Source organism: Tenrec ecaudatus, chromosome 14 (assembly GCF_050624435.1).
Source record: "Tenrec ecaudatus isolate mTenEca1 chromosome 14, mTenEca1.hap1, whole genome shotgun sequence".
Taxonomy (NCBI): Eukaryota; Metazoa; Chordata; class Mammalia; order Afrosoricida; family Tenrecidae; genus Tenrec; species Tenrec ecaudatus.
The window spans coordinates 45,794,812-45,817,992 of record NC_134543.1 but is presented as its reverse complement, the minus strand read 5'-3'; the positions used below and the strand labels follow the sequence as shown (position 1 = coordinate 45,817,992).

Sequence of the window (23,181 nt, the reverse complement as noted above, 5' to 3'; positions counted from 1 at the left end):
ATTGCTTAAAAGGCAAGCAGACAGAAACCACCCAATCAACAACCCTCACCACCATAAGCACCCGTCAGATCAAGTGGATCGGAAAGGAGTCAATGCTCTTACCAGCTTCTCCCAGAAAATTACAGCTCTTAGGAAGGCCCGCGATGGTCTCACAGCTACTGCTGTCTCTGAGCTTCCTGTCAGACGCTGCCTTCATAAAGATGGGGTAGTGTTGTTTGCTGGCGGTTTCCTTCCTTCGCCTATGTCCTGTGCCTGTTCTGCACCCCATTGGGAGGACCTTGTCTTCACCCTAGAGCTGTAATCACCAAAGGGAAAAGAGAATAAAGTGACTCTTAACTTGGCATCACCTTTCGATGGAATTTTAGATCCAGACTTCCAGTGAGCATCGCAGAGGCAAGGGAATGACTTAAATGTTAGGGAGAAAATATTCTGCTAGGCATTTTATGGACTCTCGTAAGCCATGGAAGCAATGTTTTAAAACATCATCTGCTCTTTCATTTGGCATGCAAAGATGGCTTTTAATGTTGGGTGCGAGCATTTCAGAATGCTGATTTGGAGGAATACCACATTCCCTCCTCCCATTGGAGTTTAGAAGTCTTGTTTCACTTAAATAAAGCTCAGAGCATCCTCTTTATCTTCGGCTTCTGAAACCAACAAACCAAAAGTCCTTTTTTTTCTTTATCTGGCAAATAGTTTCATGTTTTGTGTGCTTGGATTACGTCTGGCTTTACAAAAAGAATGGCCTTCCCTTCAGAGGAAGCAACACTCTATGATTCCAAATCCCAACTTCTCCAATATTTGCTGTTTCTTAGGTCAAATCTTCTGTCAGTTCGTCCCTAAATGCTAAATTTGAGGCTCTGCCGATCAAGATTTTCTAGTCCTGCAGGGGAATTCCTTGACATGACATGAATAAGTTGCTTTAGCGGTGATGAAAATGCTCCAAACTACGAGCTAATGGCCATGCAATTTGTGGCTATACGAAAACCCACTAAACTTGGCGCTTTGGTGAGTGAATTTTGCAACTTATATCTCAGTAAGGCCAATCTTTAGTTTAGTTGTTTAAGATCAAATAAGAACTAGACTAATAGAAACTTAGAAACACATTTTTAGACTTGAGGGGCAATATCCATTCTCCATTTCTTGTTTGCTATACAATGTTCCCTCTAAAGCAATAGATGTATAACACAGACAAAAGAAAAGTTGTGTTAATTTCTTATTTATGAATCACTAAGCTTTGTTATGAAGACGCTTTTATGGTAATGAAATATGGCCCATATTTTCCCCATACCTTTTAATCGTGAGCTGGGTTTTTAGTAGATGAAACATTTTGCTCCATTTGATACCTACAGTGATGACAAGCTAAGGTTTTTGAGACATGTTTGGCTTAGTTACAATTCGCTTCAAACTTGTTCCATTTGATTATTTGAAGGATTTTTCTGCCACATAAGCTTTTAGACTGTAAAAAGCACCCAAGTATGTAATCATGCTTGTAAAGCTAACTGTGTGTGCCGGGTAAGGAATATTTCCTTTGAAAGGGTTTCAAGTTTTGATTCATGTGCCTTTGAGAAGCACCACATTAAAAGTTAAATTGCTGAATGGGCAGTAATTTCACTTGGTGCCAAAGGGACCATAAACTAACATGCAAAAGTAAGTCTTTAGATACTCTTTCGCTATTCTGTTACTAGGACCTAGGCATAGATGCCCATGTGTGTGTAGATAGTTAGAAAAATACATTCACTTGGGAATAGAGACTATTTGTCAGGGTTTTCACATTGCTAATACAGCTACTCCCCTCTTGTTGACAGGGTTTAAGTTCCCAAGATGGACATTATGTGCAAATAGATATGATACAAAAATGGAAGATGGCTATATCATTGAATAACTGTCAATTACATCATCACATAATTGTAAACCACTGAGGCTCAGTGGCCCAACCAAGTTGACTCGTAATCTTAGCCATCACAGCCTGCATAACTCTTACATCCCTGGGGCATTTTTTACTGCCAGATCAATGTCATTCATGCACAAAGTAGTCAGGCAGTCGTTTTTTATTGTTGTTATAACTATTGGATCATGAGATAGCTGATCGTGAGGATGGGGGTGTTTTGAGAACAATCTGAGCTTTATATACTTACTGTCCATAGATTAGTTCCATTAAAATTCTTATAGAAATTATAGAATGTAGAGATTTACTGTGTGGTATTTGGATTTGCTTAGTTATTTGGCATGGTTATTTATTTGGTTATTTTGTTAAATGCAAATTCAGCCTCTTTAAAAGAGGGGCAAAAATCTTAGAAAGTTGTTCCAGTTTTGAATTTTGGAAGCAACCAGATTATTAAAATTGGTAGTATCATGGAATAGTTACTTTGGAAAAAAGTCCTCAAAGAATATAATGCATATTTTAAATTAACACCATTAGGAATATATATAATTTTTTAAGAAAATATATATTTTGAAATGCAACACTATTGTTTTAAGAAATAGTTAAAAATAATTGCCATCAAAAAGGTAGAAAAGGTTATTTTTATCTAACCTTCATTTTAGAGGGAAAAAATAGCACTGTATTGAGATACAGCATCATTTAGCATAGAGGATTGGAAGCTTTTTCTAGTTTGTAGAGCCCTGGTGGTGTAGTACGGGGATATGTGTTGGGCTGCAATCTGAATGGTCAGCAGTTCGAAACCACCACCTCTGGCGGAAGACGGGACTTTCTACAGTTACAGTTTGAAAGCCCAGAGGAAGTTGTTCTGATCACCTGGATAGCAGTGAGTGCGTTTGTAAATCTCTGCCCTCTCCTCTGCCACTGCAGTGCTCCAGCACCGTAGACACTGTGCTAGCAAACAGGTGTAGGTGTAAGTAAATTATATTCAAACGTTGTTTATAAAACCAACTCAGGCAGATTACAGGGAGGATACTGTGCAGAGGTCTAACCTTCCAATGCTTCTGGCCTGTCTTGGAAACGTAACATGGCTGCTTTGTGACTAATTGAAACTGTGTTTTATATGTATTGTTATATTTTATATATATAGTTGCGAGCAAGACCTTTAATGAAAACATTGTAGTGTGTTACAATTTTTACTTCATAACATAAAAATATAATTGATAAATTATATTACTTCAGAGTAATCTAATTTTATATAATGTCTCAGTTTGGTCTCTCTCTAATGTCTCAGTTTTGATGATGATGGTGTGTGTGTGTGTGTGTGTGTGTGTGTGTGTGTTGGGACTCTTAACATTTTACTGAGAGTGTCCTTAGGTATGTGCAGATGGTAACCCCAGAGAGCCGCTCCTCTAGCCTTTCTTGCTGTATATTCAGTCTTTGGGTGCCTCGGAGTTTTCATCTACAAAATGAGAGGATAACACTTGCTCACGTTTACAAGAAAATGCATAGAAAAGATTCCAAACTCACTGCTATCAAGGCAACTAGAGGTCCTAAAATACAAAATGTGAACCCCAGGAAGTCATTACAATGAAACTACATTGAGGACAACCAATATGACATACTGGAAATTGTACCCAAGAGACACAAAACTGGTTATTATCTTAAAGGATAAGAGAATGTCATGAGTGCTTACGCTTTCTTTAGACACATAAAGTAAAATCAATGTGCTTTGCTATGGACCCTGCCCGGAGCCCCAGAGGTGCAGTGGTTACTCCTTGGGCTGTGATCTGGGTGGTTGACAGTTTGAAACCACCAGCAGCTCTGAGGGAGACACACTAAGCTTTCTACTCCCGGCAACAGTTATGATCTTGGAATCCCTGAGCGTCATGGTGAACCTGCACGGACTCCATGGCAGTACTGTGGGTTTTGATTTTTTGAGAATTATGGACCTTAACACTAAACCCTGACTGGTGAATTGACTTCCTTGGCACCTGGTAACTTCATGCATTACAGGGTAAAAACTGCTTTGTTTGTTTTTCCTGGGAAGACTGCAACCTTCATGGAGTGGATCTCCAGGCTTTTCTTCCTCGGCACTATTGGTTGAGTTCAAATCTCCCACCTTTGAAGATTTAGAAGTCCAGCACAAACCCTTTGTGCCATTGCTAAGGACAGAGTCTTGGCATGACTGTGTGCTTTTAGCATGTGAATTTCTGCCTCCCTTAAGCTGTTGTTACGAGTCTGGTTCTGCAGGTTCTCAAACGTCTCAGTTCTGCTGGACTTTTGAAGACCATAAACCAAATTCACTGCCTTCAAGTTGATACTGACTCAGAGGGGCCTTGTCAGACAGGGTGAGGGCTGTCCCTGTGAGCCCAGAAATGTTTACAAGACTAGAAAGCTCCTCTCTCTCCCAGGCACAGCTGGTGGGTTCAAACTGCTGAGCTTGCAGTTGGCTAGTAGCCTACCACGTGCAGCCACCTCACCACCAGGGCTCCTGTAAAGTCCCCGAAGCTATTAGAAATTGAGGGCTGCAAAGGGATTTACGGGGCGTATTTGTCATATTTGACATTAGCACCGAGGAACCTTAAAACTATCAATTCATGTAAAAATAGCAATAACAAAATCTGCTTCCCGTTGCCTTCAGAGTGATGACTTCCTGGCTTGTGGACATTCCATGGTGCACTTGCTGAGAGAAGGGGAGTGAAATGGCACATTACTTCTGAATGCGACTGTGAACAGCTTCGGTTCACTATGGGTCCACAGATCACACTTTGAGAACCACTGGCTTGATTTAAACAACAACACACACGCACAATGATAACAACAAAACAACTCACAGAGGGTCTGCTGGACCACAGAGAGCACTTCTTATGAAAGAATATACCCACGCAGTGCCGTTAGGCCTTTTCTAAATCTTGGGATTTTCCCTAGCAGTGTTTTTTCCTGAGAAATGTTACCCTACCTGGCATGGGGAAGTTTCAAGCTCATTGTGAAACTATTGAGTCAGAAACCTGACTTATTTATTTTTAATGGCAAATCAATGCAGACACAGTATGGTGGGGGAAGGGATGAAGAAGTAAGACACATTTTTATAAAGACGATGTTAATATCACGAGAAGACATTTCTATGAAATGAAAAAAATACTTTTGCTCATATAGTCCTTACATTCTTTTGTCTTCAAAATGCTGCCATCAACATTTTCCATGTTGTTAAATCTCTTTTGTTTATTTACTTTTAGAAAACTCTTTAATAAACTGAAATGGCTGCCTCCTCTTGAGTGTGTGATACAGGATAATGGTTTTCACATTAAAAATAATCATGAACAATAATGCTCCATATTTCAGATTATTTTCTTAAAACCTTAGAAACAAAATATTTGGGTCAAGAGGTATGTAATTTTAATTATTATTTTTATTATTTTTTTAGGTACTGCCAAGTTGTCCTCAAGAAAGCTTTTGCCAGTTTCTGCAGGGCTTCAGACCTTTCATGCCTTTTATACACTGAACATTGTCTCAGAAGCAGTCACTGGCAAATGCTATCCCATTGCATTGTAGCTTGCATTTCTTTGTTACATAGAGCTTTTCCTCTGATGCCATTTATATTTTTCCTTTCTCAAATGGCCTATTTGCCCAATTATCTATTTGAATCTCATCGTTTTTTTAAAACCTAAAAGAGATTAGCTAGCACTGCAGATCTTACCCTTCAAGAACCTTTCACAGGTACAGTGAAGAATCACAGTGCTCGTGAGACTCCAGGAACATTGAAGTTACAATACTTTCCTGTGGTTAGAGCTCTCTGACTGCACTCTTGGGTAAATTAATTATGCTCACTGGCTCCTTTCTTCATTATCTGGAGGGGAAATGCCAGGCCAGTGCCTTTTATTTTATCCCCAACTGGCGTTTCCCGGGGTTTGCCTCAGTGGCTTTTCACCATTCTGTTACTGGAGAGAGTGCTGCAGAGCAGGCTTTTCTGACGGCACACACGGCTCGGAGACGATGATGTGCAGTTTTTCCACTGGACTGAACTTGTTTGGAAGAGGGATAAAGAACAATGAAATAATCCAAATATTATAAGGAGAGAGGCAGAAGTTTATATTAGAATGGTTTATATGATTTAAAAAAACTATCCCTGGTACTTTTTGTTTATAAATGGTGTCCTAAAACACACTCTACTGCTTCGTTAAAATATTTAAGGCATTACCTTTGCAACACCTAATATCACAGAAATGCTCGATTGTCACAGGGCGATTGTCTTCATGCCAGTCTATCATGAGTCAATATTGTGGAAGAAACGGGTTTTCTCATAAATTAAATGTTCTAGGTTTTTCTGATTTAAGCAAAAGAATTATATTCTCTTCAAACAAGAAGCTCGCAGTTTTAAACTAATTTTTCATAGTCCTGACAATTTCAGTCACGTTATTAATGCTATGTTTCTTAGCACACTTGTCAGTAAGGCAGCGTATTCATCATCATGGCTCTGTCCAAATAGTCTTTCCCTCCTGTGGCGCGCACGCACACACACGCACGCACACACACTCAGTTATAAGATAGTTAGGTGTTGACAGGGAGTTCCCTGGGTATTTGTGGCATGTGTGATTGTAAGAGGATTCTCTGAAAGCAGGCCTAAGATGCTGAAAAGAAGCTTACTTTTCCACTTTCCTGGATTTCCAGCCTAGAGAAATACTAATTTCTACCCAACCGATTTCATTAGTTCAAACCCCATTTTCCATCCAGCTGATTCGGCCTCATAATGACCCTGTAGGGCAGAGTAGAAATGCTGTGGAGTAGCTGGTAGGTTTAAACTGCTCACTTTTGGTAAGCTGCTAATTGCATGTAACCATTGTGCTATGGGGGGCTTTTTAGTTCCCAAACAAACAAACAAAGATAAAACGTGCCAGCAACTTGACTCCATCTCATGGTGGCCCTTAACAGGGTTTCAGAGACTAAATCTTTACAGGTGCACACAACCTCACCTTTCTCTTGAAGATGATAAGCTGGTGGGTTTGAACTGCTGACCTTGCAGTTAGCAGCCTAGCCCCTAACCCACAGACCCACCAGGACTCCTTGTTAGCACCAAGGGACCATGCAAGTCCCGGTGGTTTGCCTCATTATAAAATGACTGAAGGTGTGGGATTTCCAAGAGTACAAAATTCTCTGCGCTGGGAATCACACATTTCACTCATCTTGTGAGCTGTCCCCTCTTCTAATGTAAAATGGGCATGAGATGTTTCATGGTAGTCTTCTGTGTGCTCTCTTAACTTGCAAGAATGAAATCTTGTGCAATGGTGTTAATATGAAACAGTGTAATGATTATAAAGTCTCTACCCTCTCTGTGGCTGGCAAAGTTTTGTATCAATAATATTCAAACATATTTTTCTTGTTAATAGTAAGGAGTTCCATATTGTTTGATGAACTTATCAAAAATCCATTTAAGGAATATGAACACTACACATTCAGCCATTTCTTGTTAATACTTATAAAAGTTTAAGGCAGAATATATGATTGATGGGTTTACATTTTGCTAACTCTTTTTATATCGGTTTTCGATCTTGAAGGAGTTAGGCCTAAGTGGCAAAGCTCTGACACACAATTTCCAAGATAATATGTAGCAGCCTTCATTTTTTATTGAGATTGGCAACTGTTACTTGTATTGTATTTAAAGAAGTTTTTAAATTCAGACCTGTTGAAACATTTTAATATGTAGGCTTTAAAAAATTACAGAGTATGTAATAATGCGATAGCACCATTATCCACTTAGTACAATCATCTAGTTGAAAGGAATAGACTTCTGAAGTGAGTTTTATTTCTTTAAAATTGTATCGAACAGAAAGTTCTATAGTCAATTGTCCCGAGAAAAACTATTACAAATCAATAAATCAAAGTTATGAACCACGTATTAGGTGCTAAATACCCCCCGTAAGGGAATGTAAGCCCCTTTATGGCATTGTTGGGAAAGCATTGGATTACTAATCTCAAGGTTGTTAGTTCAAACCCATTTGTCATTTTTAGGGAGAAAGTTGACGTTATCTGCTTCTTGTAATGATTTACACCCTAAGTAGGCTAGCTATGTCTTGGAATAGACTTGATGGCATTGGGGTTGGGTTGCTATCTAATAACGTTGGCCAACTATTTTTAATCTTTCTTTCCACTCAGCTCTGACTAGTTTGTTGGCGTTAAAAGGAACTCTGATGGTATACTGGCTAAAGTGTTCTTTCCAGCAGTGCTTTGAATCCAGCAGAAAAAGTAGAGGTGATTTGCTTCCATAAAGATTTTTCATTTTGTTGTATTACGCAATATATCAATGCACAGTGACCTGTGCACTGCAGGATGAACCACACAGTGACCTGTGCACTGCAGGATGAGACACTCAGTGACCCCGTGCACTGCAGGATGAAACACACAGTGACCTTGTGCACTGCAGGATGAAACACACAGTGACCCTGTGCACTGCAGGATGAAACACACAGTGACCCTGTGCACTGCAGGATGAAACACACAGTGACCCTGTGCACTGCAGGATGAAACACACAGTGACCCTGTGCACTGCAGGATGAAACACACAGTGACCTGTGCACTGCAAGATGAGACACTCAGTGACCCCGTGTACTGCAGGATGAAACACACAGTGACCCTGTGCACTGCAGGATGAGACACACAGTGACCTGTGCACTGCAGGATGAGACACAGTGACCCTGTGCACTGCAGGATGAGACACACAGTGACCCTGTGCACTGCAGGATGAGACACACAGTGACCTGTGCACTGCAGGATGAGACACAGTGACCCTGTGCACTGCAGGATGAAACACACAGTGACCCCGTGCACTGCAGGATGAAACACACAGTGACCCTGTGCACTGCAGGATGAAACACACAGTGACCCTGTGCACTGCAGGATGAAACACACAGTGACCTGTGCACTGCAAGATGAGACACTCAGTGACCCCGTGTACTGCAGGATGAAACACACAGTGACCCTGTGCACTGCAGGATGAGACACACAGTGACCTGTGCACTGCAGGATGAGACACAGTGACCCTGTGCACTGCAGGATGAGACACACAGTGACCCTGTGCACTGCAGGATGAAACACACAATGACCCTGTGCACTGCAGGATGAAACACACAGTGACCCTGTGCACTGCAGGATGAGACACACAGTGACCCTGTGCACTGCAGGATGAGACACACAGTGACCTGTGCACTGCAGGATGAGACACAGTGACCCTGTGCACTGCAGGATGAGACACACAGTGACCCTGTGCACTGCAGGATGAGACACACAGTGACCTGTGCACTGCAGGATGAGACACAGTGACCCTGTGCACTGCAGGATGAGACACACAGTGACCCTGTGCACTGCAGGATGAGACACACAGTGATCCTGTGCACTGCAGGATGACACACAGTGACCCTGTGCACTGCAGGATGAGACACACAGTGACCCTGTGCACTGCAGGATGAGACACACAGTGACCTGTGCACTGCAGGATGAGACACACAGTGACCCTGTGCACTGCAGGATGAGACACACAGTGGCTCTGTGCACTGCAGGATGAGACACACAGTGGCCCTGTGCACTGCAGGACGAGACACACAGTGACCCTGTGCACTGCAGGGTGAAACACTGTCTGGGCCTATTCTGTCCTCACAAGTGAAATGCATACAGATTACTGTTGTGGAAACGGGAGGCAGTTTTTCTCTCTCCTACCAGGGTGTCTAGGTCCTTGGAGTAAGAACCTACTCTATGGCAGTTAGTTGGTCTGCTTCAAGCTCATATGTACATACTCTATGAGATTTCATTTAGATAAAAGGCTCATAGCTTTTTAAAAAATTGGAAATCACTGATAATCCCACATTCTCATTTTACACATGACTACGTGTACGAGGCGTGTGAGTGTTTTGGGGTGTTGAGTGTCTGACTTGAAGGCCACTATGTGTCTCTGTGCCACCGAGTTGAGGTGCTCGTCCAGGACTGTGGGCGGCTGTAAAGTGACACCCCCAGAGCTGTGAGTGCAGCACACACCTACATGGCAAGAAGAAGTGTTTGTGTTGTAAAGCAGGGGCTCAATCTGTGATTTCCACGGTCGAATTCAAGGCAATGGAGTGTACACATTTGCAAATGTTTGTCTTGTTTGAGAGTGACCTTATCTCATTTGGGATAGGGAGAGTTATGGTGAAGTTTTTTGTTTTTGTTTTAACTTTAAATTTTATTAAAAAGGAGAGGATGCTGCTATCAAGTGTTTTGCTTTTTCTCTCAGCCCTGTTCCCCTACCTTGTAATCGTATCACATCTTCCCCTTGTCTTGGTTTACCGTTCAGGCAGAAGGTCTTGGTCTCTGTTTTGGACTTTGTGGCTTCTCACATGGCATTACTGGGATTCATTTCTCTGCAGTGGGCAGCCATTGTCATTCATCAATATGCTGTCAAGATGGCAACTAAGCATGGTATTTAAAATATATGTTCCCTTTTGGGCTGCCTTTATAGTTTAGGGGGTGGGGAGGGCGGTTAGCACAAAGCCAGGTGTCATTCTGAAGCTTGCTGTGTTCCTTGGGACTCGGTCACCTTAATTTACCTTGCGCAACTGGGGATTGTAGGTGACCTAGTAAATTAAAACCAGAGAGGGAGTCTGATGAGTCTGCAGAGGGCTTTATCCTTTAGAGAAAGATGAGGCTGTCTGCTCCGGTTAAGACTTCCAGTCTTGGAAACTTTATAGAGATAGGGTCGCGATGAGTTGGAATCGACTCAATGCCAGTGGGTTTGTGATTGTTGTTGTTATTTTTTGGTATAGGCATGTAAGACTGCAACCATTGGGGGAAGTGGGAAGATAGGTAAGTAAGACCTCTCTGTGTTCTTTGTGCACCCTCTCTACGAGCATATGACTATGGCAAAAGCATCAGGGGAAAATACACTGGAAAGATTATTAATTATTCCAGGTCTATCTGTGTCTTCTTGAGCTGTTTTTTATAAACCATAAAAAAAAATCACCTCACTAAAATGTTTTTTGGTATAAGTAGCCCCTGATTTAATGATGGGGTTTTGTTTTAACCGTTCTGTTTGTTGAAAAATTTTCATTTTGTTGCCTTTTATGATCAGTAACTTTTGAAATCCAATCCTTATTTGTCTTTGGGCGTTGAAAACATTACATTTAATGCTCCATATATAATGAGATGGGAGAATGACCTATACTGCAACATTGTATACTTTATATTTTACTAATGACAGAATGCACAAAGCAACAAAAGGATGATGCATGGGCCATCATAATTCCAATACATCTTCAATCAGGACACCTGTATATTTACAGATCTGTGCAGCCATGACCACAGTCTAATTGGAGAGTCTACCTCCACCCCTCGATGTTTCAAATGGTTGAGCACTTGACTATTAGCCAAAGGTGCACATCATGCTACTTCCACAAGGTCACGGCCTTGAAAACCCACGGAGAGGTACACATGTACACTCATCACTGTACACCCGAGGTTGCCCTGAGCCAGCAACTACCGGTACCACCCACCCACCAACAGCCACGGTCTCCCACCTGCCCGACCACTGTCTCTGCACTGGCCTGCTCTGGACATTTCATTTAAACAGAATCTTGGAACATGTCATTTCTTACGACTGGTTTCTTTCATAGTATAACGCCTTCAAGGTTCACCCATGTTGTAGCAAATATCAACATATTCTTTTCCGTTTCCAAATCATATTCTGTTGTGTGATATGCCACACTTACTGTTCTTTAGTCATTTAGGTGGTTTCTGCTTTGGGTATATTATGATATTACTGTGAACACATGTACACATTTTGGTGCCGGGACGTCTCTTTAATTCCCATCAGTGAATGCCTAAGTGTGGATTTTCAGGGGCGCATCGTAGCTGTTTAACCTTCTGAGACACTCTCAAACAATTTCTCCAAAGTGGCTGACCCATTTCACAGTTCCCCCAGCAATGAGTGAGACTCCCAATTTCTCGGGTGTTTCTTAAGCACTGACTTTTATTGTGTTTACTAAACATTTCCTTCATGGTTGCTCAATGGATGTCTGCTTAGGGGGCCGAATGATACATTTTAGGGAAAAAGAAACAAATGAAAATTGAGTAAATTAGCTTCTGATGGGCTCGGTGTCGAAAATTGAGTAAATTAGCTTCTGATGGGCTCGGTGTCGCTCTGGAAACCTTTCAGCCTACAGTTTACAAACTTTCCTGTTTGATGGGATATGACATTACTCAGAATGTTACTTTCCTGCTTTCCACTGCCTGCAGAAGGAAAAGAAACCTATGTTTTCCTAAGCTAGGCAAGGAGAGTTCCACACATACACAAAGAACAGCCTGCATTATGGATCAAATCCATCAGAACACGTCCTTGGGTACTCCCAGGATTGCCTCTCGAAAACCGTTTTCTCAGCGCTGCTTCTGCACCGTCCTCCACCAGAGCGTAATGTCAGAGCTGAATCAAGGTTGTTCAGTCAGTGTTTGGAAAAGAAACTGGCTCAGTGCTGGTCAGCTGGCTCTGAGCTCTTGGCAGGCTGGCTGCTGACCATGTTTATTTGCAAGCGGCAGCCGTTGCAGACTTGTTAAAGGCTTGCACCAGGCCGTGGTGTTTGCATTTACTACCCTGCCTCAGCTCAGGATAACAGGGCCTTTCATGACCCACCACCGCAGAAAATAGACAAGTCCTGGGGTCCTGGAAACCGCCCTGTACAGCAGCCAAAAGGGAAAATCCCAGCTCCTTTGTGCTGCACAGTAAACTTGGGGCTTGGCTGGAGTGGGGGGTGGAGGAGGGAGGGAGGAATAACACCAGGAAATGTCTCTTGGTCTTGATACATAACAAAACAAAACAAAGCCCACTGTCTTATGGCCACTATTGGTTACTTTGGATCTTATCTGGCTGTAAGCAACTAGATCTCTTGCTGTCTGAAACCACACGACATGGCCCTGCTCTTGTGACAGCCTTCCTCCATTCCCCCGAAAGCAGAACTCTCTGAGTGATGGGCTTATTTGCAAAGGTAGATGCTTTCCATATTTTCATCCACACACCCTCACACACCCCCAGTGTGTGAGACTCGGTCATGACACATAGTATGATCTGAAAGGCGAGTTTTGGTCCCCAAGGCCTCTCCAGCCTCCTTGCAGCTGACCCCCTTGATCACCACCCACACTGGACCCCTCCACGTTCCCAGAGTCGCTCACGGACATGGGTGTGTGAATCAGGATCAAGCCCACAAGTCTTGCGCCGTCTTCATGAAAAGTTGTCCACCTCCACCTCCGGGCACAGTCTTCCGGTGTCCTGTGTTCGCCCTGCGTCAAGCCCGTGTTTGGGTTTCATTAAACTGAGGTTGGGATGTGGGCGTGCATTTTTGTGTGACCTTGGACAGTTGCCGAGGTAGTATATACCCATGCACATGGTCTTACGCATACATCCCACGAACAAAACACCAGTTGCTGTTGAGTCGATTGCAACTCGTGGCGGTCCCGTGTCTGTGACCTCTCAGAAGCCCATCACCGGGCCTCTGAGTGGTTAGTCGAGTGATAGTCAAGGCGTAAGCTGCTCTTCATGGCACCGTGGAATATTGGGAATGCTGGGCAATGGGAGTAGCACTTGATGAGCTTCCTGTGGATGTACCCTTTGTGTGAATTCTAGTCATTTGGTTTCATGATTTGACAGGGAGCCACAAAGAATTTCATTTTCAGTGTATACAAGACAATACACAGTTTGTTTGGACTTGTGTGCGGTTTACAAACTGCTTTGACCACGCTGAGAGTTGATGAGGCCTTCTCTAAACCCCCGGAACAGGAGTTTCAGCAGTCTCCAATGCCCCGCCCCCTCTATGGAATCGTGTTCGACCAGATCTTGGGAAACTAGGAACTGGTTTTAAGAGCTCTTTTCTTTTTGGTCCATTTCTCACAGAGTCTCTAGGACTGGTCCTCATGGGAGCAAGTTGGTCTTTTCCAAGCTGACCACAGCGCCCCACTTCCTCTGGACAGACTTCAGGAGCAGCACCTGACGTGGCTGTGACTGATTGCCAAGGCAATAAGGACTTAGTGTTTATAAAGCAATGGTCCCTGGAGCACTGCAGACAGCTACTCTAGTTTGAGTACCGTGAATGGAATATCTGCTTTACAATTTATCTTCTTCCCAAATCGTCCTTGTACCTCTCTGACTTGTTACTTCTTATACTTTCTTGATGGTGTCAGAGTTGTTAGTAACCAGACTCAGTAGAGGACGAAGTCTGAGATTTGATTCTATTAATTGAGTTCTGTGTTGTCTAAAAGTTATATACTAGGCTGCTAACTGCAAGGCCAACGGTTCAAAACTGCCACCTGCTCAGAAGGAGAAAGATGGGGTTTTCTATTCCCCTAAAGATTTACAGCCCTAGAAATCCACAGGGGCAGTTCTATGTGTCTTTTAGAGACCCCATGAGTCAGAATTAACTCAATGGCAGTGAGTTTGGGTTTTTATTGATTTACTTATTTTAATGTTGTCTAATAGTAGCCACATGTAGCTATTTAAATTCTAATTAAAATCTAAATGTAAAAGTCAATTTCTAACACCATTTCAGGTGTTTTCACTAGCCTGAGGTCAACATCCACTGCACTGGTAAGGCAGAGAGGCGACATCTCCACCATGGCAGATGATGCTATTGGACACCGCTGATTGTAGACTTGATTCTGCGCTGGAAGATGCAAACACAGTGTTGACGCTGGGTACCATTCCACATCATAGTAAGCCTATGGGCCAGAGTAGAACTGCCTTATTATGGTTTCCTGGTTGTCATTTATCAGAACAGATTGCCAGTTTCTTCTTCCACATAGCTGCTTGGGTGGGTTTGAGTCCATGGCCTCTCACTTAGCAGCTGAGTGCTCAACTGTTGTGCGACTTTCGTCAGTGCCAAACAGGTTCTACTTAGAGGAGTTCCGCCGTTGTAGAATATGAAGGGTGTGATGGTTCCGGTCATAGTCTTTGCTATGATTCAACATGTTTCTGAAGGCCGTGAATGCCTACCAGACCTGCTGATACTCCTGTGCAAGTTGAATATTCTGAAACTGTACATACCGTATATCCTTGAGTAGGAGCCGACCCGAATATCAGCTGAGGCACCTAATTTTACCACAAAAACTGCATGAAAAATGTGCTGAAAAACTCGGTCTTATACTCGAGTTCTTACGGTATGTACATCTCTTACTCCTTTCAGCTGGAGTTGATTGTGATTCTGTGCTCAGGAGTGAAATGAGGATTCATTAAAATGATGCCAAGATCACTTTTTTTTTGAAAGTTACACATAGATATGCATTTCATTTTATTTAGCATACTCTGGGGGTCTAGTTTTCATTTTGGTTAAAATTAGAATCTGTTGTCTTCTAGTTCTTTGGAGATAAACAGTTGGGTATTTCATGACTACCTTTATCCACTTTGGATTCTGAATTCATAAATGTTAAATTTGTAAACAGGAGAATTAGGCACGGCTCTTCTTCTCCCTTAGTCCTCCACATGCTGCTACCAAATTATTCATGCCTTTGTGTGACTATCCAACAAGGGTTGAGATCATGTAACCTAGACATGCAACATGTTAGCTCTGAAAAACAGAGCGACACTTTTTTGAAAGAAGCCCTTCCCGAGTCTCCTGCCAGGTTCTTTCAGCCGTTTCCATGAACTCGAGTACTTCTGAGTCTGAGAATATATAACTGCCATCTCTAATGCTGGCATTTGGTAATTGTGATGGTCGGTTTATGTGCCGACATGGTTAGGATGTACTAGGCACATTTTTAATTGAACACTAATCTAGGTGTTTAACTCATAACCATACTGTAGAACAGAGTAGAAGTGACCCTTTGGGTTTCCAAGGCTGGCAAGCTTTATGGGAATAGAAAGCCTCGTCATTCTCCTTTGGAGCTTCTGGTGGTTTTGAACTGCTGACCTTGTGCTTAGCAGCCTGATGTGTAACCCACTGGGAGACTGTTAGCCTTATCTTTCTCCCACAGAGCAACCGGTGGCTTTGAACTGCTGACAGTGCGGTTAGTAGCCCAAGTGACAACCCACCACACGAGGCCATTATGAGTTGGAATTGAGTAGGTGATAGCGAGTTTGGTTTATTTGACTTTTAATCCAGCTGTTGACGATGTTATGTTGCTGTGGCTAATCAGCTGCAATCCGTTGACTGTAAAGTCATATTAGTGGGCCCTATTCAGTCAGTTTAAAAAGCTTTTCAGGTAAGGAAAGTCTGCCAGCTCAAGGATGCAGCATCTAAGCCTGCCTCATGGCTTATGACTTGCCACAGTTGCCCAATTCCTTAAAATAAAGCTCTTTTTACATATTGGTTCTGTTGCTTTGCAGAATTTGACTTGATGAGCAATGATGGAATTATATCTAACTCCCTCTCCAAACATAGTCCTCATCAACAACCAATCACAGTTTATCTTTCCCCTTCTCCCACCATCATCTCCAGCCCATCTTAAGAAATTTTGTCGGTTGTTGTTTGAGTTTTATTGTCAGTAGTAGTAGTGGTGCGGTTATCTGAGGACTGAGAAAGTTTGCTTTGCGCCAATTAGTGGGCCTTTGGTGTAACCCCCCGGAGAGGCCATTGGCCGGCCAGGATGACGACCCTGCTCTTGTTCCCTGCTGCCCGCTGGTCCTGGGAAAGCCAGAGCACTTTTAATTCCTCCCACCACATACTGAGACGTGACTCCTCTCCCCTTCGGGAAGGGTCGCTCATGATCTTTCTTCTTCGGTAGATTGCACATCTGCTTCTAATTGAGACCATCGAAGTGGGCCCATAGTGCTTTATTACATACCCTGGCTGCAGAGGTGCAGCCGTGCTTCGCTCTCTCTTAGTGTGAGCTAAATGTGCCCGCAGACTACCACACGGTTCGCCCCCTTCACTGCCGGACTAAACTGAAGTCTAGAAAATTGGGATTTCTGTTTTCTCGAACCGGATCTCGGATTGTCTAGTCGATACTGAGTGCTAAGGCCTTTTCTTTTACGTGGTTGCGATGTTTGTTTGTATTCTGATTCATTCGCCCCTTACTTGCACTGTGGCTGTTTCACTGTCAGAATCTTGCTTTTCTAACCTTTCTTCGGTGCCCATTCTCTTGCCTCACACCCTCCATCTAAGCATGCCTTTATTCTTTCTTAGCTGTGTTAAGAGCTTAGCCATAGATCCTGTCTGCACCCAAGAGTGGATCCTACTATGGATGTTGCTCTTTGCTTTGAAAAACATCTTCCAGCATGGCATTCACTGCCCACCACCCTGTTAATGAACCACAGTGAAAAGTATTGTTTCGGCGTTGATTCTTGATTTATTTTAAACACGTGAGTCTCAACTCCTGTTTTCTTAGCATTTTGTTTTACTGGTACTCCAGGAGGATAGTCATTTTGCACAATTTTGCATGACCAACTGAGGAATGACAAGATTTCCTCATTAACCACACCCCTTGTTGCAGCAACCCACAAGGTAAATCTATGCGTGAGAGTTAATGGCTCTCATGATGAGGCCAAAAGTAGGTTGGGTTAGTGGGGCAGTATCCATGAAGTATTAGTAGTTCTCCTAATTCAGGCTGAGACTTAGGAGTCTTCTCTCTTTGCTTTGCCCTGGCCCCCTCCACCAAAATCCATAGATTTGTCTCATTTCTTTCCATTCTCACTGAGGGTCTCTGAGACTGGGTTCCCTGTGGCCTCAGGGATGCTGTGTTTGTCAGGATGATGCGTAAGGGCTACGTTTGGCAGCAGAGATCTTGATGTAAGCCTCTTTTTGAACCAGATCTGCTGTTACTCTCCTGTGCTGCAGGGTATGATTCAATTCTCTTTTGTAAAATGAGTATCGAGATGGCGACTTGCCTACCTACTTAGGACTTGGGAAGATCAAAGGAGTGACAGCACTTGGAAGCATTTTGCACAGTACTATAGAATGTAAGAGCTCGCGGTCACAGACATTTATAAATGGCCTCTGTAGCTCCATGGACCAGTATTTGCACCTACTGAACTCTCCATGTGCCAGGAGACTCAAGCCTTAAAGCATTTGTGTAACCAAGAGCAAATTGTGTCCCCATCCTTCCCACAGAAGTCCAAAATAGGATAGACTGAAAAAGTATTTCAGTTGGCCTCCTCTGACTTCACAAGGGAGAAGGAGAACCAAACTCTCGGCACACGAGCATCTTAACTCAAAACATGTATTGCTGTAAAGAGCAGCCCAAGCTGCCACTGGCCCACTCCAGTAACAAAGGGAATGGTGCCCCAATAGTGTGGTGCGAAGTCACCTTTTCTACCTTCCCATAGCACTGGCTGTGTCTCAGGGTCTTTTCCTACTTCCTTAATTAAAGTATTCAATATAGGTCTGCAGAATTTCCAAAAAAACATTTAAATACTGTTGGGAGTTGAAAGTTTTATTTCTGCAGACTCTAATAAATGGTATCCCTTGAATGTACTTTTTTATATCCATGCTTTAGCTTCTGATCCTTTAGAAAGACTGCCGTACAAATGCTGTTAGTGTGTTCAGAAAGTGACCTATTGTACAGAGATGGGTTTGCATGTAAGCAGGGAGGGGGTGTGGTATGCCTTTCATTTCCTTCCTGTGCCTCTCACACCAAACATGCGCTTTCAGGACAGAGGGCATGGTGTCCGAGTTCTCCATTGCAAACCAGCTATGTAGGTTTCACCAAGACAGCTCACCATGCAATTGTGACATCTGTCTTTGTGTGAAGGTCCTGAAGGACTCATGGGGGGGGGGGGGCGGGGTACTAGAAGTGTGATTTTCAAGTTTAATTTGATACAACACCTAGCTTTCCTGGAATGTTCCTTCTGAGTTTTTGAAAGCATGCAGATATATGGGAGGGTTCTCACAATGGCTCAACCTCAAGCTTGTCCCATACCCCAATGTCTCCCCAGCTCAGCGCTGTAGCTTCTTAGCATGATCAAGAGAAGCTGTTCACACTTTAAGCTGTGAACTTAAAGTTAAGCTGCTGGGAAAAAGGTCAATTATTTGAGGGAGACAGATGTGGAATGCTGCTTCCTTAACATTACAGCCATGGAAACCCTATGGGACAGTTCTGTGTGTATGGTCACTATGAGTTGGAATTAGATAGTGGCTCACATTGTAAATGCTTCCACTAAACTTGACTCTTCTTGAGGACAGGGTTAGGGCTCTTGATATTGTTGTAACACCAGTTCTGGACACTCAATAAAATGGTATTTGGGTTCCCCTCATACACTGATGATGACACTGTAAAACCGCAACTACTGTGGAAGATGATGTGTGGCTCTTTCTTAAAAAATACTAGGAAGGGAACTATCATGTGATCCAGCAATCCCTCTCCTCAATATCTACTCCAAAGAAACAAGGACCAAAGCACACGCAGATACCAAACACATCCACATTCATCTCAGCACTCTTTACAAAAGCCGGAAGATGCAGAAACCTAAGATGGCCATCAATGGATAGCTAGAATGGATAGCTAGACAATGGTCCATCCACACAATGGAATCGTACACACTGCAAAGGAATGATGAAACTGAAAGACCTCATGCCATGGATGGATGCATGAAGTTAGTCCAACCCAGAAGGACAAATACTGTCAGAAACCACTGCTATCCAAAATAAATAAGATAAAGGCTGTCATACCAAAGAAACAGACTGTGATGGGGTCCAGGGATCGGAAAGGATGGAGAAGAAGGGGAAGCAATAGGATTCAGGGTGGACAGTTCGCACCTTGCTGAAGGGGGAGATAATACCTGATAGCCAGGAAGTGGAAAAGAAAGGGCGGGACAAGATAATGGGAGGGCTGATGATAAGTAGTCAAAGCTGTAAAATAAAAAGATGATGATCTCATAGATACACTCCCACCGAATTCACAGTAAAGAATTTTAAATCAAAACAACATATATGTCTGGGTTCAGCAGAGCATCCACAGGCACACCACCCCTAAGGGCCTGGTGCCAACGGTGCCTTCTGTCCCACTGGCCTCAGTGGGGAGTTGGTCCGACTCATCTCCCCCGGGTATGGGCGTGTGAGATTAGAGCTCCACTCCAGTGTGTCTGTCCAATGGCTGCTTTTTCCTCAGGCCTTTATTCCGAGGGACCTTCAAACCTTTTGTTTCGCTGCTGAGTGTTAACTGTTTGCACCATGCTGGGATGATGGTGTCTTCATGCCCTCAGTTACAACCAGGGAGCTCCATCTTTGCCAGGTGCTAAAACAGTTGAGAGGAAACTGTTGATCCCAGGATGGCCAAAAGGCCATCGCTGCTTGCCTCTGCTCCCCTGTGGTGACGTGGAATGGGATTCTTGGTGTTGCAGTGTCTCTTGCTTGCACTGCGATTGTAGTTAGGCGCTTTTCATGATGTGGGGGACAGACGTCAGGCTGCCACTGGGGGGGAGATAGGCTGCAGCTCAAATATTTTTTTAACAAGTGCTGGATTACAACATATTTCAACCGCTGATTGGTTTTGTCTACCACAGGCTTTTCTCTCTCTATTTGAAATCATAAGAGGGTGGGTAACCCTCAAATTCCTCAGGCGGTGGTAATGAAATGTGAAATTTCTTAAATTTGTGACACGATAGGAAAATGTAATCACAGTGTCAACATTCTGTCATGTTCTAGTCATCTTCCTTCTGGGGCCAAAAAAAAAAAAAAAAAGAATTACAGTGGTTTTCACTGACAAAATTCCAAGAAACCAATGATTTCCCATGACATAATTTGGATAGTAAGATGTTTATATGGAGAGATGATATCAAATCCTCATAAAAGTTTGAAAAGCCACGCTTGCCCAATACATCCTTTTTTCCCACCACCCGCTTACAAGAGAAAATTAAACAGGGGGAAATTGCAGTTTCACTGCTGGTGAAAATGGTTCAGAGCATCGCTTGACTTTTGATGAAATCTGGAAATTCACTTAACTCCCGACTGTTTTTGTCTTCCCACGCGTTTCGAGTGAATACTAAAAGAAACTACCTCGGCATAAGCAGAGGGGTTATTTTTAGATTGCATTCCCATATTTGGCCTTCATCACTCAGATGTTTCCCCCAGAGCCAGGTCATGCTCGTGTGTTATGCGCTTGATGGCTTTTCCTTGCTCTCCTCTTTGCCCAGAACCACCTGGAGGCCATGTCCCCGGCACACGGCAGTTTGTAACTGAATCAAGCTGTGTCTTCCTTTGCTGACGCTTCCTTCTGCCTCTCCCCCAGTGTCGTAGAGCAAAAGTTTGTTTTGTGATTGAACTCTGGTTTCAAGTCATTTATTTCTCCTGCCACTGGTAGAATGAATTCTCCATTTTTTTCTCTTAAATTCTACAACACATTTAACTTCCATTGATTTTTAAAATTATTCATTTAGCGACGTTTTTTGCTAGAGAAATGACCTGATACACTCTTTTTTATTTTATTGGGGGCTCTAACAGTTCTTACCACACGCCATACATATATCCAATGTGTCAAACACATCTGTACATAAGGTTGTCATCATCTTTTTCAAAACATCTTCTTTCTACTTGAGCCCCTGGAATCAGCTCCTCATTTCCCTCTCCCTTCCTTTCCCTTCCCTCCCCATGTCCCCTGGATAATTTATAAATTATTCTTTTTTTTTCTTCATGTCTTACATCAATCACTGTTTCCTTTCACCCCCTTTTCTGCTGTCTATCCCCTTGGGAGGGGGCCCATGTATCAATCATTGTGATCGGTTCCCCTTTATTCCCCCCTACCCTTACCATCCAGTATGTTGCTCCCCTTATTGGTCCTGAGGGGGTTATCTGCTCTGGGTTCCCCATATTTCGAGCTCTTATCTGCAACAGTACACATGTTCTGGTCTAGCCAGATTTATAAGATAGAATTAGGGTCGTGGTGGTGGTGGTGGTGGTGGTGGTGGTGGTGGTGGTGGTGGTGGTGGTGGTCGTGGTGGTGGTCGTGGTGGTGGTGGTCGTGGTCGTGGTGGTGGTGGTGGTCGTGGTGGTGGTGGTGGTCGTGGTGGTGGTGGTGGTCGTGGTGGTGGTGGTGGTCGTGGTGGTGGTGGTGGTCGTGGTGGTGGTCGTGGTGGTGGTGGTGGTGGTCGTGGTGGTGGTGGTGGTCGTGGTGGTGGTGGTGGTCGTGGTGGTGGTCGTGGTGGTGGTGGTCGTGGTCGTGGTGGTGGTGGTGGTCGTGGTGGTGGTGGTGGTCGTGGTGGTGGTGGTGGTCGTGGTGGTGGTGGTGCTGGTGGTGGTGGTGGTGCTGGTGGTGGTGGTGGTGGTCGTGGTCGTGGTGGTGGTGGTGGTGGTCGTGGTCGTGGTGGTGGTGGTGGTGGTCGTGGTGGTGGTGGTGGTGGTGGTGGTCGTGGTGGTGGTGGTGGTCGTGGTGGTGGTGGTGGTGGTGGTGGTGGTGGTGGTGGTGGTGGTGGTGCTGGTGGTGGTGGTGCTGGTGGTGGTGGTGCTGGTGGTGGTGGTGCTGGTGGTGGTGGTGGTGGTGGTGGTCGTGGTGGTGGTGGTGGTCGTGGTGGTGGTGGTGGTGGTGGTGGTGGTGGTGCTGGTGGTGGTGGTGGTGGTGGTGGTCGTGGTGGTGGTGGTGGTGGTCGTGGTGGTGGTGGTGGTGGTGGTCGTGGTGGTGGTCGTGGTGGTCGTGGTGGTCGTGGTGGTCGTGGTGGTCGTGGTGGTCGTGGTGGTCGTGGTGGTGGTCGTGGTGGAGGTGGTGGTGGGGGGCGGATTAAAGGACTAGAGGAAGGTTGTGTGTTTCATCGGTATTATGCTGCATCCTGACTGGCTCTTCTCTTCCTTGTGGCCCTTCTGACAGGGGTGTCCGGTCGACTACTGATGGGCTTTGGGGCTCCACTGTGCCCTCCCCTCATTCCCATTGAGCTGCTTTTTGTTTTGTTTTCAGTTTTTGATGTCTGATTCCTGATCCCATTGACACTTCATGATCACACAGGCTGGTGTGCTTTTGCATGTGGGCTTTGTTGCTTATCAGCTAGATGCCCGCTTGTTTATCTTCAAGCGTTTAAGACCCCAGACGCTATATCTTTCAATAGCTGGGCACCATCAGCTTTCTTCATCACATTTGCTTGTGCATCCATTTGTCTTTAGAGATTGTGTCAGGGAAGATGGTTTTTTATGAGAATTTCCTTCGGAGTAGTTGTAGCTCCCCACTCATCATGGATTTGGGCATATTTTCAATGGCTTCAGGTGGGCCATAACTATTTAGGTTCTGGAAGTTCCCCTCAGGGTGGCTCTTCTTTCTGTTTGATTTTTCTCCGGCTGCCATATCCGCAGTGGAAATGATGGATGTGACCTGTTCCCCCCAAATTTCTCCTGCTCTTCATTGTCGTTTGCATCCCATTCTGTGTGGAGACCTTCCTGAGAGCA

The 23,181-nt window shown here is 44.0% G+C and overlaps 1 protein-coding gene across 4 annotated transcripts in view; it reads left to right on the top strand.

Moving 5' to 3' along the window:
• DAAM1 (dishevelled associated activator of morphogenesis 1) overlaps nt 1-23,181 on the top strand; it is a 194,336-nt gene that overhangs the window by 14,548 nt on the left and 156,607 nt on the right. The window contains exon 2 of one of the 4 annotated variants that reach the window (XM_075531933.1): nt 10,669-10,708. The exons of the other annotated variants lie outside the window; for them this stretch is intronic. The gene's annotated coding sequence lies outside the window, so the exon portion shown is untranslated. The remainder of the gene's footprint in view (nt 1-10,668; nt 10,709-23,181) is intronic. 4 annotated transcript variants of the gene reach the window in all.